The sequence below is a fragment of the Callithrix jacchus genome, chromosome 4 (genome assembly GCF_049354715.1).
Source record: "Callithrix jacchus isolate 240 chromosome 4, calJac240_pri, whole genome shotgun sequence".
Classification (NCBI taxonomy): Eukaryota; Metazoa; Chordata; class Mammalia; order Primates; family Cebidae; genus Callithrix; species Callithrix jacchus.
Genome location: NC_133505.1, coordinates 67,612,997 through 67,630,439, shown reverse-complemented (window position 1 = coordinate 67,630,439; position 17,443 = coordinate 67,612,997).

Genomic DNA, 17,443 nt, shown 5'->3' with positions numbered 1-17,443 from the left:
CCATCATCATTATTACTAAGATATTTTCATACAATAGGTCACATAAAACTTCAAAGTTATAGATACGTTGAAGTGTATTATAATGATGATTATAGAGAGAAGAGCAACATGAAATTAAGATATTTTAAATTTGGAAAAGTTATCAATTTAACATTTATATTTTTATTATAATTAATTATGTACATGCCTTTTATTTCCTATTTGAGTTTATGTTCTTTGAATACTGGAAAGTTCTGGTTTTTAACTCCCAAAGTTTTGAGCATTTCTATGCACAATTTTAAGAAAAATAAATGCCAATTTGTAAAAAATTTTAATTTAAGGGTCAATGTTATCCTGATAGAGGAAATTCTAGAAACCCAGCAGTCTCCTCCAATGTATGTAGTGATTAATCAATGTTTATTGGCTCATCAGCAAATCAACAAATAAAGTAAGTGTCACCATTTATAGCACAGGACATTGGAAATGATGCATCATTCATGTTAAACAGAAAGTTAATTGGAATAACTAGCTGTTTTTGATTAAGCACTTTTCTCACTTATTTAAAGCCTTTGAAAACACTGAAGTTGGCTGTGATATAAAGAGATTACTTCTGTTGGGGACATGAATTAAGATATATTGGTTTGCGTTTAATTAGCTGAGGACTTTTACTAATATAAATTTCACTGAATTCAAATTACAACCCTATTAGAAGATGAATGCTGAATTCCTTTGTTACAAGGTGATTAAACAATAATAATCTCACTGCATGTGTAAGTTGAAAGGTATTTTTTTATTTTATCTTGCTACTTATTTGATAAGGCTAATAGAGTAAATTCAATAAATTTTCAATAAAAACCCTTTTAAATATTTAGTTAAAAATTCCCTAAATGGCCAGAAAGATTCATTTTGTTCTTTTTCTAGTGAAGTGATATGGATGTTTTTTGGATTCTTGTTTTGGTAATTTATGCTCAAAGTTCATGGAAAAGATGTTTCCATAAAATATTATGCATTAGTAGAAGATAGTAACTAGTTGATCACATACTAATTCATCGAAGGCTGCTCATGACATGAAATTAATATTCCACAGTGAAGATTCATCCTGGAATTGTAACCTATGTGAGAGCATAATGTGCCTTTCTCAATATTCCTGCTTAAATAGAGCATATTTATATTGATTTGTAACAGTCAATACCTTGGTAACATATGAGTGCTCACTCTTTTGTATAAAACAATTACACTTTGAAATAAACTTTTGAGAAAACTGGCAGGCATTGAAGTGAATGTATCTTTGAGGGTAATGTTCTGTGTTAATGAGAAAAGTGACCAATGCTTATAGTCTGAAAAAGACTGTGTCCTAACATTAGAGGCATCTTCAACATTCTGGTTTTTGCTTACTAGTCAAAAAAGATATCATGTCATTCTTAGGCAGACACTGAGAGTGCATAAAACCTCTATAAAAATAAAAAGAAAATGCATTGTGACAAATGAGATTTATTTATTTGTTTATTTGGAGGTGGAGTCTCACTCTGTCACGCAGGCTGGAGTGCAGTGGTGCAATCCCAGCTCACTGCAACCTCCGCTTGCTGGGTTCAAGCAATTCTCCTGCTTCAGCCTCCCAAGTTTCTGGGATTACAGGTAGGTGCCACCTCACACACAGCTAATGTTTGTATTTTTAGTAGAGACAGTATTTCGCCATGTTGGCGAGGCTGGTCTTGAGCTCCTGACATCAGGTGATCCACCCACCTTGACCTCCCAATGTGTGGGGATTACAGGCATGAGCCACCGCACTTGGCAAGGAATCCTTTATTTGGAAGTATAAAGCAATGTGCATATATGAGAGAAACCTGAAGTCTTTCTGAAGAATTTAAAACTATAAAAAAGTTATTAATATACAAGAATGAAGGAGAAGAAAATTAACAAGCTAATTTTTTAAACATATCTGCTAGATCCTATTGGTCACAGACATTGAGATACATTGAACTGTTATATTTTATAAGAGAATATGAAAAATACCTCTGTAAAATACTCTTAGTAGGAAAATGATACTGTAAAGTAGTCATGTTCTGTTAATTAGAATAAAGGATTGAAGGAACAATCATTACTATAATTGCTGGTAGAATAAGCTAAAACTATCTTATTATCTTTCCAAACTTTTAGCTTCCTGCTAATTTAGAATAATAAATATCCTCATGTGTATAATTTATATGTGTATAAGTGCATGCATTTTGTGTGTTTGTGTTTGTATATGTGTGTTAATTTGTATGTATGTATTACTTTGAGAATTGTGAAGCTCTGTGAGCTGTATAGTACAATTTTATGTTATCATTATATTGATTATGAAATGTTCACTCTACTTTGGATATCTCAGGTCGACTGTAACCTATGTCTATAGAGATTATAATTGCTCTGCTTTCAATATCTCCAGTTCTAAAACTCCTCTCTGGTAACAGTCTCTGTATCTCCAATTCTTAACTTTTGCCTGTCTTATTTTTTGACCAGCTATAAGCAGCCTTTACTCTTCTCATTGTTCCAGTCTCCTGAGATTCTTCTTGATCTTCACAGCTTCTCCTGTATCTAGAACCTGGATTCCCCTCACCATCATTCTTCCCCCCTTTTATCTTGAGCTCTCAATACTCTAGAGAGCACTGCAACATAGTCTTCTCTAATTTAAGAAGACCTGCTACTTTCTTTTTTTAAATTATTATTATTACATTTTAAGTTCTGGGGTACATGTACAGAACTTGCAGGTTTGTTACATAGGTATACACATGCCGTGGTGGTTTGCTGCACCCATGAACCTGTCATCTATATTAGGTATTTATCCTATTGCTATCTCTCCCCTAGTTCCCATCCCCTGAAAGGCCCTGGTGTGTGATGTTCCCCTCCTTGTATCCATGTGTTCTTATTTTTCAACTCCTACTTATGAATGAGAACATGTGGTAGTTAGTTTTCTGTTCTTGTGTTAGTTTGCTGAGAATGATGGTTTCCAGCTTTATCCATGTCCCTGTAAAGGACAAGAATTCAGCCTTTGTTATGGCTGCATAGTATTGTAAGGTGTATTACGTGCCACATTTTCTTTATCCAGTCTATTATTGATGGGCATTTGGGTTGGCTCCAAGTCTTTGCTCTTTTGAACAATGCCTCAAAAAACATGCATGTGCATGTGTTTTTATAGTAGAATGATTTATATTCCACTGGACATATACACAGTAATGATATTGCTAGGTAAAATGGTATTTCAGGTTCTAGATCCTTGAGGTATCACCACACTGTCTTCCACCATAGTTGAACTAATTTACACTTCCACCAACAGTGTAAAAGCATTCCTAATTTTTTTATTATACTTTAAGTTCTGGGTTACATGTGCAGATCCTGCAGGTTTGTTACATAGGTCTACATGTGCCATGGTGGTTTGCTGCATCCATCCTCCCCGTCATCTACATTAGGTGTTTCTCCTAATGTTATCCCTCCCTAATCCCCCCACCCCCTATTATCCCTCCCTTAGCCCTACCATCCCCCGGCAGGCCCTGGTATGTGATGTGCTCCCGGTGTCCATTTGTTCTCATTGTTCAACACCCACTTATGAGTGAAAACATGCAGTGTTTGGCTTTCCACATTGAGATACTGTCTCACACGAGTTAGAATGGTGATCATTAAAAATCAGGAGAAAGCAGATGCTGGAGAGGATGTGGAGAGATAGGAATGCTTTTACATTGTTGGTTGGAGTGGAAATTAGTTAAACCATGTGGAAGACAGTGTGGCAATTCCTCAAGGATATAGAACCAGAAATATCATTACACCCAGCAATCTCATTACTGGTTATGTACCCACAGGATTATAAAACATTCACTTACAAAGACACAGGGACACACATGTTTATTGCGGTACTGTTCAAAATAGCAACGACTTGGGACCCATCCTAATGCCCATCAATGATAGACTGGATAGCGAAAATGTGGCACATATATGCCATGGAAAACTATGTAGCCATAAAAAAGGATGAGTTTATGTCCTTTGCAGGGACATGGATGAAGCTGGAAAACTATCATTCTCAGCAACTGACACAAGAACAGAAAGCATTCCCATTTCTCCACATCCTCTCCAGTATCTGTTGTTTCCTGACTTTTGAACCATTATCATTCTAACTGGCATGAGATAGTATCTCATTCTGGTTTTGATTTGCATTTCTCTAATGACCAGTGATGCTGAGCTTTTTTTTTTCATATATGTGTTTGCTGCATAAATATCTTCTTTTGAGAAGTGTCTGTTTACATTCTTTGTGCTCTTTTTGATTGGGTTGTTTGCTTCTTGCAAATTTGTTTAAGTTGTTTGTAGATTCTGAATTATTAGCCTTTTGTCAGAGGGATAGATTGTAAAAGTTTTCTCCCATTCTGTAGGTTGCCTGTTCACTCTGATGATAGCTTCTTTTGCTGTGCAGAAGTGCTTTAGTTTAATTAGATCCTGTTTGTCAATTATGGCTTTTGTTGCCATTGCTTTTGGAGTTTTAGTCATGAAATTTTTTCCCATGCCTATGTCCTGAATGGTATTTCATAGTTTTCTTCTCGGGTTTTTATGGTTTTAGGTCTTATGTGTAAGTCTTTAATCAATATTGAGTTAATTTTTGTGTAAGGTGTAAGGAAGGGATCCAGTTTCAGTATTCTGCATATGGCTAGCCAGTTAACATCATTTATTTAATAGGGAATTTTTCCCCATTACTTATTTTTATCAGGTTTGTCAAAGATCACATGGCTGTAGATGTGTGGCATTATTTCTGAGGCCTCCATTCTGTTCCATTGGCCTATGTATCTGTTTTGGTAAGAGTACCATTCTGTTTTGGTTACTGTAGTCTTGCAGTATAGTTTGAAGTTATGCAGTGTGATGCCTCTGGCTTTGTTCTTTTTGCTTAGGATTGTCTTGGCTATGTGGGCTGTTTTTTTGGTTCCATATGAAATTTAAAGTAGTTTTTTCTAATTGTATGAAGAAAGCCAATGGTAGCTTGATTGGGATAGCACTGAATCCATAAATTACTACCGCAGTATGGCCATTTTCACAGTATTAGTTCTTCCTAACCATGAGACAATTTGACTTCCTTTTTTCCTATTTGGATACGCTTTATTTCTTTCTTCGTTTCGCCTGATTGCCCTGGCCAGAACTTCTAATACTATGTTGAATAGGAGTGGTGAGAGAGGAAATGCTTGTCTTGTGCCAATTTTCAAAGGGAATGTTTCCAGTTTTTGCCTATTCAGTATGATATTGGCTGTGGGTTTGTCATAAATAGCCACATTTTGAGATATGTTCTGTCAATACCACTTATCATTTTGTGATATGTTCTGTCAATACCTAGTTTATTGATAGTTTTTTAGCATGAAAGAGTGTTGAATTTTAGCAAAGGCCTTCTCTGCAGCTGCTGAGATAATCATGTGGTTTTTATTTTTGGTTCTGCTTATGTGATGGAGTATGTTGAATAATTTGAGTACGTTGAGCCAGCCTTGCATCCCAGAAATGAAGCCATTTGATTATGGTGGATAAGTTTTTGATGTGCGGCTGGATTCAGTTTGCTAGTATTTTACTGAGAATTTTCACATCTATGTTCATCAAGGATGTTGGCCTGAAATTTTCTCTTTTTGTTGTGTCTCTGCCAGGTTTTGGTATCAGGATGATGCTGGCTTCATAAAATGAGTTAGGTAGGAGTCCCTCTTTTTCTATTGTTTGGAATATGTTCAGAAGGAATGATACCGCTTCCTCTTTGTACCTCTGGTAGAATTTGGCTGTGAATCCATCTGGTGATGGATTTTTTTTTGTTTTCTAGGGTATTAATTACTGCCTCAACTTCAGAACTTGTTATTGGTCTATTCAGGGATTCAACGTCTTCCTGATTTAGACTTGGGAGGGAGTATGTGACCAGAAATTTATTTCTTCTAGATTTTCTAGTTTATTTGCATAGAGATGTCTATAGTATTTCCTGATGGTAGTTTCCATTTCTGTGGGATCACTGGTGATATCCTCTTTATCATTTTTTATTGTATCTATTTGATTATTCTCTTTTTTCTTCTTTATTAGTCTGGCCAGCAGTCTATTTTGTTGATCTTTTCGCAAAACCAGCTCCCATATTTACTGATTTTTTGAAGGGCTTTTCATGTCTTTATCTCCTTCAGTTCTGCTCTTATCTTAGTTATTCCTTGTCTTCCTCTAGTTTTTGAATTTGTTTTCTCATGTTTCTCTAGTTCTTTTAATTGTGATGTTAGAATGTCAATTTTAGATCTTTTCTGCTTTATCTTGTGAGCATTTGGTGCTGGAAATTTGCCTCTAACACTGCTTTAGCTGTGTCCCAGAGATTCTGGTACATTGTGTCTTTGTTTTCATTGATTTAAAGAACTAATTTATTTCTGCCTTAATTTCATTATTTATTCAGTAGTAATTCAGGAGCAGGTTGTTCAGTTTTCATGTAGTTGTGTTGTTTTAAGTGAGTTTCTTAATCTTGCGATCTGATTTAATTACACTGTGGTCTTAGAAACTGTTTGTTATGATTTCCATTCTTTTTCATTTGCTGAGGAGTGTTTTACTTCCAATTATGTGGTCAATTTTAGAATAATGCTATGTGGTGCTGAGAAGAATATATATTCTGTTGATTTGGGGTGGAGAGTTCTGTAAATGTCTGTTAGGTCTGCTTGGTTGAGATCTGAATTCAAGTCCTGAATATCCTTGTTAATCTTCTGTCTCATGTATCTGTCTAATATTGACAGTGGGGTGTTAAATCTGCCACTATTATTGTGTGAGAATTTAAGTCTCTTTGTAAAGACCTGCTATTTCCTTAGCAATCTTAAACTGATATCTATTTTTCTTTCTATTGCTTTGTCACAATGTATTTAGAATCTCCTTGATAATTATTATAATAGTAGGTAATATTTCAATAGTGCCTACAATGTACCAGATTTTCTAAGAACTTTATTAACTCATTTAATATCACAGAAACATAAAAGTGTTTGTGCAGCAAGATTTTCAGAAAATGATTAGCTTAGAAATGCAGGAGGAGAAAGTATTTATGGCTTTTAGGGTGACTTTCTGATCCACTTCTACAATGAAATTTATATTTGTAAGGTCAACTATCTTCTCTCATTAACCCAATTCATGTCTTACTTCTGACCACCTTCTAAGGTTCAAAATTGGAACAGACTCATTGTGACAGTCTTTTTTTTTTTCTTTGTTTTGCTAATATCGCTTTGATTTATTTCTGCTTGTATAAATACTACTTAAACTTTTCTCATTGTCTTACTATTCCCCTTCTTTTTTTACTCTAAATATGGATATTCTTTTAAAGTTTGAGACCAACAGGATTGAAGCAGGTGTCTCTTGTAAACGTGTCCTGTGTTCTCAGTTTACCCCTGCTTCAAATGTGCATTCAGCTAGGAAGTTCAGAGAAACCTCAAACTCATCTTGGCTTAACAGTGTCCCACTTTAGGTGTGGAATGCCTTTCAGCATTTTGCCTCAGAGCATTCTCTGAACTAAGCTGTCCCCTCAGCAAGAAGCCCAGAAATTAAGCAAGAATTAACCTCTAGAAGAAATCATCTACCAATGGGACATGGAAACTATTCAGGCCTCAGACTTTGAGGTGGACAATTCTGGAAGATTTTTTTGCTTTCTAAAAGTTCTGGTAGAAACGAACCCTACTGTTTATAGGAGAAACCTTGATAATGCATCCTTATATAGATGTTTTCTTCTTCTTTGCCCAACTTCTGCTTTCTGGAATCACCTGCCAAATAAATGATTCATATTAGTTTTTTTCTCAAGCTTTGCTTTGAGGAGAATGCAAACTAAAATAAGGAGATACATGGTCTGTGGGGCCTGGAACTTGTACAGTTTGGCATAATAATGGTAGACTTCAATACCCCATTTTCAATATTGGGTGGAAAAACAAGATCAAAATATGAGTAAAACTGACCTTTGAACAACACTGTTTACAGTCCGCTGATATGTAATTTTTTCAGTAACTATGTTTGAAAATGTTTTTGAAGATTTATAATGGCTTGAAAGCCATCGAAGCCATCAAGCCCAAGACCATAAATTCCTGCTGGGGAAAATGCTGTCCAGATGTTGTGTACAACTTCACAGGGTTTATGACAGAGCCAATCAAGATTCACAGATGAATCACATAGTCTAAAAATATAAAAAAATAAGGAAAAGTTAGATATGTCATGAATGAATTAATATATATATGTACTTGTCTATTTTATCACTGACTACCATAAACTACATACAACTCTATTATAAAAAGTTAAAATTTATCAAAACTTACACAAACACCATACATGGTGCATTTCACAGTGGGGAGAAATGTAAACAAATGTAAAGATGCACTACTGAATCGTAACTGTATAAAATTAATTGTAGTACATACTGTACTACCACAATAATTTTATAGCCATATCCTGTTGCAATTGTGAATAACTCGTGTTATAATTATCCACTTAAAATGCCTTGTTGAGCTAATCATCTCTGCGTGAGTAGTTTGCCTCTCTAGTAAATGGTGTATCACAGTAAAAAGTGATCTCTTGCATTTCTTACATAGTTTTCATCATGTTTAGTGCAGTATTCTAAACCTTGAATAATATTATGGGATCTATATGAAATACCACCAGTGATGTGGAAGTGATTCCAAGAAGATGAAAAGTCGTCACATTACCAAGAAAAGTTGGATTGATTGAGGTCTATAGCTACAGTTGTCTTCCATTTCAAGATAAATGAATCCAGTATAAGGACCATTGTAAAAAAAGAAAAGGAAATTCATGAAGCCATCATTGCAGTGCTACAGCAGCAGGCATGAAAACCTCACTGTTTTGTTGAAATGTCTTTTTACATTATATTAAAAATGAAGCTTTTATGTGGGTGCAGGATTGCTGTAAGAAAAGGCATGCCTATGGACTATATTATGATTTGAGAAAAAGTGAAATTATTACATGATAACTTAAAGCATAAGGAAGGTGAAAGATCTGAAATGGGATAATTTAAAGCCAGCAAAGGATGGTTTGATAATTTTAGAAAGATATTAGCCTTAAAAAGAAATAAAAAGTCAACATAATGAGAAAAGCAGCTTCTGCCAGCCAAGAGGCAGCAAATGAATTTCCAAATGCCAGTGAGAAAATCATCCAGGAAAAGGGATATTTGTCTGTATAGGTTTGTAATGCAGAAAAAAAGTGTCTTATTCTGAAAACAAAATGACACAAAGGGCATTTATTAATAAGGGGGAGATGCAAGTTAAAAATTTTAAGGCATGGAAGAATAGGCCAACTATTCTGTTTTGTACAATACAGTCAGGTTCATAGTCAAGACTTTCCTTACCTTTGAAGCTGCTAACTGTCAAGGAAAAAGATAAACACCAGCTCTCAGTCTTGTGATTCTACAACAAGATGGCCTGAGCAGTGAGAACACTTTTTTCTTGATGATTTAATTGATAGTTTCTCTTTGTCCCTAAAGTCAGGAAGTACCTTACCAGTAAGGGACTGTCTTAAAGTTTTTCTGTTGTTTTTTGTTTTCCATATTGAACAATACCCCTAGCCAACCAGAACCCTATGAATTCAACACTAAAGGCATCAAAATGATTTACTTGCCCCCAAACAGGTCTTTAATTCAGCTTCTAGATAAGAGGGTTGTAATAACCTTTAAATTCATTACACATGGTACTTTATGAAAAGGATTGTCAAAGTTATGAAAAAGAATCCTTATGGAACATTGTAAAATCTAGACGGATTTTACAATTGAAGAAGACATTGAAAAAGCCGTCGAGGCCATCAAGCCCAAAACAATAAATTCCTGCTGGGGAAAATGCTGTCCAGATGTTGTGTATAACTTCACAGGATTTATGACAGAGACAATCAAGAAAATGTAAGAGATTGTAGATATGAAAAAATAAGATGGAGGATGAAGTGTTTCATGATATGGATCTAAGAAGAATTCAAAAGCCAATAGACACCACATCAGAGAAAGTAACAGAAGATGATTTGATAAAGATAAGTGCTTCTGAATCAGTGCCAGATGATGAAGATAAAGAGGTAGAAGAAGCAGTGCCAGAAAACAAATTGACATTAGACAATCTGGCAGAAATGTTCTGATTATGCAAGACTTTTTTCTTGAAACTAATGCAAATACTCAAAGAGGGATTGGTACTTTAGTAAAATAAAAAAGCAAAAAATTCATGCAGAAAGTATGACTTCTGTAAGATTGTATTTCCATATAGATTATATTTCCATAAAGTTACTCTGAATGCTCCTGCCTCTCCTGCCCCTCCTTTTTCCTCCTCCATCTATTTGGTTTCTGCCACTCCTTAGACAAGACCAAATTTTCCTCCTTCTCAGCCTACTCACATGAAAATGACCAAGATGAAGACTTTTATGATGATCTGCTCCCATTTAATGAATAGTGAATATTTTTCTTTCTTATAATTTTTTGAATAATATTTTCTTTTATCTAGCTTACTTTATTGTAAGAATATCATCTATAGGATATAGATCACACAAAATATGTGTTAATCAGCAGTTTGAGTTATTGCTAAGACGTCTGGTTAGCAATATTGTATTAGTTAAGTTTTATGGGTGTCAAAATTATACGTGGATTTTTTAATGTGCTGGTAGGTGGCACCTCAATCCTCATGTTGTTCAACAGTCAACTGTATAGCTAAATATATGACCATGTGAATACATTACTGGAGACACTCCCATGGCTTCAGAAGGAATCCACGCAAGTGAGAGGACAAGAAGCTTAAGCTTCATTAATTTCTTAGCATAGGTTGGTGCCCTTAGTCCTTTACTCTTCTCTCTCCACACTCTCTTTCTTAGCAGTGTTAGCTATTATTTTTGTGTATTTTGTCTGATTCTCAGCTACAGAGCTACATAAATATTGATATGCTCGATACAGCGACCTGAGTGTACTATTGAGACTTCAGATGTAATGTGCCTAAACTAAGCACATTCTCTTTCTTAGCTTCCTTTTTTTCAACTTCTTAATATTTTGCACCTCATTTCTTACATGCAATAGCTTTTACAATATTCTTTGGATGACTCATCTCATTTAAAATCTTATCCTTTCTAATCTAGAACAAGTTCTTAATACCTCTTTTCTGAATTGTTAGCTATTCCTGAGCATAGGCTATATATTCTACTATGGAATATAGGCTATATTTTAATTGAAGTCACCAGCTGCATTATTTAGCCCACCAATGTGGAAAGCACGCTGGCTGTGGGTTAATGTTTCTTCCCTATGACTCTAATGATATTATTCATTTACTTATATATCTTTAGATTTTTCCTGCTATCTAAACTCACATATTAATTTCCAAATTATTCTCTCTTTCTCTGCAAAGATGTACTGGTAGAAAAAAATATTTACAAAGTAATAAATGAAAGGAAAGGGTAAAACCAAAAAATTAAGCGTTTTGCCCCAAATTCATTGTTTGTAAATCAGTTTCAGGATTTAACTCATGCATTTTGGCTCCAGAGAATACCCTTCACTCCTGTGCTATTCTGCTTTCTGTAAGCACCATTGAAAGATAGCTGTTTGGAAATTAAATCTGAATAAATTATACAGAATGTAGGATATTTGAGACAAAGGGACAGACTTGTAAAAGAGATAATCAAAAATTTCAACTTGCAGTATCTAGCTATGTCATTTGTTTCTACTGATGGATATTTGCTGGGTTTTTTGAATCTGAGAAATACTACCTTTTATTAATTCTGTTTAAGAATTTAATATATGTTTAATAAGTTGTAGAGGCTTGAATGGACTGGTGCCTGATTCCCACTCAGGGACTGCTTTTTAGGAATAAGATTATTTTGTTAACAACTTGAATGGAGGAGTAAGGATCTTTATTACTACATTGGAATTGGCCTGACTTCTGCAAATTGCCAGCTAAAAATACCTGAAAATTTTCCATGGGTCAGAGGGGAGTGATTCATCAGAGAAAGATAATAGGAAGTCACCTTAAATCTTTTCAGAAGATTGTCTGAGGGGGAATGGGAAACTAAGAAGGAGTGGAGTGAAACTGTTAAAAAAGAGGATTCAAGGAAAATGCATGTCCCATGTTTCATTAAGTACAGTCGGATATCACCAGTGGGGAATCCCCAAAGAACCCTTCAAAGCATCCAAGAGAGATGAAAAAGACATTTAAAAATGTATACTAGACCCAGAGAACACAAATCCATCTTAACAACTTATTAATCTGTGTAAAAACGTACCTCCTCACCTAACTCCCTCTTTTTGATTATATCTGGTTTGAAGCCACACTGAGCAGGCTTAGAGAGAAGAAAGAAATAGGATTACATTCCTATTTCCCACATCAAGTGGCCATCCATCCAGGGAATAAGAAAAGAAGAAGAGCATATTTTTTGTTAAATCAAATTCAGTTTTTATTATCATTGGGATGACACGTTTCCAATTACAGCTTTGAGACCGTGTTAAATCTTACACAACTATAGGTTTTTCTATTACCTAACATTGATTAGAAAAGTCGTAGTATGCAAGTTAAGAGATACTGAGAAGTAAAATAAAGTTTCTCTTATAAATAATTTCCATGAGTTCTTATTCGGCATAACAGTTACATATAATCAATTGATTCTCAATTTAATAATTTGCCCAGGATATTCAAATAGGTTTATCCATTTAATTGTCTAATCAACATATCCAAGACATTAACACCCTGTGAAAAATAAACTTCTTAATTCATCTAAAAAAGGTCTTAATTTTTAGTATGATTAGACAAAATGTTGGCATATGTCTGCTTCTGGACCAATATCATAACCAAAAAATCACAAATGGTGATTAGAATTCTGTATCTGGCAAGGAGGATGAGATTATCCTGATTGATTAACACTAATCAGTAGCACTCCTAAAAGTAAAAATAGAGCCAGCTTTGAAGGAACCAGGTGGGCTGGTTGTGAAAGAGATAAATATATAAATCAAAGCAGCATTATAATTTCAGGAGGTCTGGTGAAGTGGTTGCTATGAGTTACCTAACAGATTCACTTTACTTATTTTACCTCCATTTTGGATCCATTAAAATTCTACCTCATTCTCCCCTAGTATAGATCTCAAATCTAAGTACTTCTTTTTATGCTATCCATGATTGACCTATTATCCACCATCAGCCCTTGCCTTTACTAAACTACAGTTCCTTTTCTTTTACCTCAAGTAGCTATCCTCTATTTTCTTTGTTAAATTTGTGTGTGTGTGTGTGTGTGTGTGTGTGTGTGTGTGTGTGTGTATGTGTGTTTGCTGTATTGGATCCATTCTTTATGAAAAATATGTGTGTGGCTAAACACTAAGAAGAGCTGTTATATAAATTATTCCCCTTTCTCATCATATTTACCATATTTTCCTTAATTTTATAGATTTCTTATTGTCTATTCCTTTAATTTTGGTCCTATCCATACATTAATGCCAGGGTAGTTCCTTCCTTATTTATCTTTCTCTTCCTTTATTATTTTTGACTCAAGCCAACCACTTGCTGTATAATAGTGTAAAGATTGTATGAATGACATCTAGGGACAACCACAGCTTTAAATTATGAATGTTATCTGGAATTCTAAGTATATTATATCTATTATCCTCCAGGACGTTGCCTCCCTCAGTTGTTTACATTCAGATGTAATATGGGCTCACTGCATACCCACCCAAAATCTCATCTTGAATTGTAATTCCCATAATCCCCCTGTGTCAGTATGGACCAGGTGGAGGTAACTGAATCATGGGGTTAGTTCCTCGATGGTGTTCTTGTGATAGTGAGTGAATTCTCATGAGATCTGATGGTTTTATAAGGGGTTACTTCCCCTTCATTGGGCATTTCTCCTTCTTGCCGCTTTGAGAAAAGGTGCCCTGTTTCCCCTTCACCTTCTGACTTCCCCTTCATACTTTTAGGGATACCTTAACACTCTCCCAACTCCCCATGTCTAAGCACATATGGGTTAATTGTTGACTCTCTACGTTTTGGTTCAAATTTTAGAGTACCAGACAGCTTTTAAGTATAATGTATGAATTAGGCTTATAATCTTTTATTTTTCCTGCTTCTTTAATGAAGAATGGGGTCTTCTATTTTGTGTTCATTTTGTTGTATTTTATAGGATTTGACAAAAGTAAAAAAAAATTAAAACAATTTGACATTGTCAAACCTAAACCTCCATTTATAACTATTAGTATTATTTACTAAGCATGATTTTCACAGTTCTAATTTTGTGAGACTAATCTGTTTATAACTGCAGCACAATATTTAGACTTTTGCATTTCTTTTATCAGCTGGGAAACAATTACAAACCTAATTGCTTTAAATCTCAATTCATAAAAAATGCTCATCTTCAGTATGATTTTCTCTTTACTGATAAAAAAGCAACATGTCTCAAATAAAATAATATCTAGGAAGTTGTACTTAAAATTTGGCTTTAAAATCCCATTTTTCCTTTCCTGAAAGGTCTTTTCTTAAAGATGTATTTACTTGGCTAAAATATGACTTGAGATTTATAGCTAATTCATGCAGGAAAATGTGTAGTCCAGCTTTATAAATATTCAAGACAGTAAAAATGGGAAGAAATCTAGAGAATACCTCATTGGTTCTTTTTACATTATGCCATAAACAACTTACAGTAGACATGTAAAAGAAGAAAGCATTTTCCTTTGTAGAAATATAAAATGAATCCTGTTGTTTCCAATTTCCAAATTTGGATTGCCAAATAACATGCTTTGGCATTCAACTTAGCATATATTAAAGCCTTTATTATTTTTGATATAAGTGTAATTTTTTTCTCAAATGGCATTCAATGGGGCTAAAATACTGAATTGTCAAAATTATTTTCTTACAAAATAGTCCTGATACATGCTTTCTAAAGGTAAAGTCTCCAGAGTTTAATGATGGTGCTCTTTTGCTGACATCTATTAGCTGCATTCCTTTCTGTGGGTGAAGAAGCATGCTTGTTTTATGTTTATACCCTTGATCCTACTTACAGCTCAGCTTCTTACCTTTATAAGAACCATCCTATCTCAGATTACTAACATGCCAACTTGTTCTTCCTGTTGCTATGGTTTCTCAGTCATTGGCTATGCCCTGTTACTCAAAATTATGCTTAGGCATGTCCTCGTAGAATTTCATGTTTCTACTGTGATTTTCATTGTTCTCAGTTTTGCATAAAGCAGTTATTCAAAAACCCTTTGTAATTCATTTTTATACTGAGTTGTTTTGACTTCAGCGTAACTGAATGTGTCCCAGTGATTTGGTTGGCACAGGATTTATGGGGGGCTTGTCTTGTTAATGGTGGACACTAAACTTGTAATATCTCTACTGCCCAATTAAGTTGAGCAAATGGCATGATCCCTGAGTCTATTTGAATGTCATCATAAATCTGCAATATGTTATTTACTTAAGATGAGTTTCAATGGTGACACAGTTGTTGATTTCATCTAATGGCTTGCCTTTTGTTCATTGTGACATGGGGTAAGTACTGACATTTAGAGTGGCATCTGTGAAAATCTAGGTCTCACAGTCAAATTATAAATTGCATACTACCACCATTCTGTGGGCTATTAGCTTGGCTAAGAGCATTTTGCTCTGTTAGTGTCATATTTTGTTAGCTAGTCTTCCTGGGAACATGCTGTCTTTCTTTATTTTGTTCTCTATTTCCTGGACTCCATGCTGTTTAATGATATTTAGCCAAAATAGTAAAATTCAATAATCTAGTTTTCTTTTTCCATCTCTAATAAAGATATTATGTTCTTATGCTATGATGCAGTCTCTCACCTTAGCGGACTTTAGACTCATTATCGTTATAAACACCACTGTATAATAATTACTAAACATTTATTAAAATTATATGTTTTGAAATAGAAGTACTGAATCAAAAAGAAAGAGGTGAAACTTTTTTTGATTTTTGAATCAAATAATTTAATTTGATTTTGATTAGTCATTTGCTTTCTACTCACAGTTAATTTTTACATAATACTCTTGTCAATAGAAGACAATAAAGGGAAAAACTAAATGAGAACATAGGGAAAATGGATCCGGGACTAATTATGGCAAGATTAATCTGTATGAGATAATGAAATATTATGTTATAGACTCACAAACTTTACACATGTACATTTATGTATTCATGTTAAAGACAAAAAATGATTTGCTAAGACTTTTCTCCTTCTCTCAATACTTCTAATTTATAATCAGCCATTATCTGGAGTATCCTACATTTAAATTTATAAGGATAACTTTAGATCAGGAGAAACAAAAAATTATAATCTCTATTTTCTTTAATTTAGCCATGACTAGAAAGTATAACTTCATTACTGGTTAATTTAAAACATCTTAGAAGACTGTTAGACATTTAATATAGGCAATTTGAGGGTATAACCCATGTGGTAGCTAGTTTATTCTGTTAAAAACAGTTAAGAAAAATGTTAGTAAATATTTATCTATTACCTTAAAATTTAAGTTAAATCTAAAGGTATTATGTATCTTGGCATCATAAATCTGAAGTTCTATCGAGGTCCTTTTGTTAGAGCAAAGAGCTTTCCTAAAACATTGGGAAAGGTTGTTATTAATATTGTCAAGGATTATTGACTTGTACCGTTTAGATTGTCATAGCTGGAGGATATTAGCTATTAGAAAAATGTAGTATGATATTTGTTATGTAAAATCATGGTAACTCAAAGTTTAAACCGTCTTTTTATACAGAGTAAATTTTACACTACAAATTTGGTAACACATTGACTCAATTTAACTCTAACAAAACCAATCTGTATAAAAGGACAATACAGAATTTATTCCAAGTAGGTATGGCTAATGATCTATTTTCCCTCCTAAAATATAATTATTAGAAAAATAAAAAGATAAGTAAAATAATGATGGGTTTGAATATAATACAGTTATTCAATTTGTCATCACATGACATTTAAGAATGTTCAATTGGACAAGGGCACTAACTAAGAAGTTTTAAAATCTCAGCATTGAGAATGTTAATGTTAAAAACTTATCAATAGTGCTGCTTTTTATGATGTACAACATTTTGTATTATTCTATGAGCATTTTCCTGCCTTTGCTATTTTGAGTCCACATGGTGAATAAAACAAAATTTGGAGTCAGAAGTACTAAATTATTGTGTCCTCCATGACCTCAAAACTGTCACTTTTTCTGATCTTTGGTTTTCTTTTCTGTAAAATGAGGAGGCATTGTATGAGAATCAAATGGGGAAAAGTTTTGACCTTTTTTTTTTTTTACCCAGGCTGAAATACAGTGGCAGGATCATAACTCAATGCAGCCGCAAACTCCTGTGCTCAGTCTTCCTGCTTCAGCCTCGCAAGTAGCTGGGAGTACAGACACGTACCACTATGCTTAACCAAGAAAAATACTTAAACTTCAAAGTATTAACACAAATGTTAATTCTTAATTTAAAGCTTGAGCCTCAACTGATATGTTTCTAAGGATGACATGTATTGAATAGT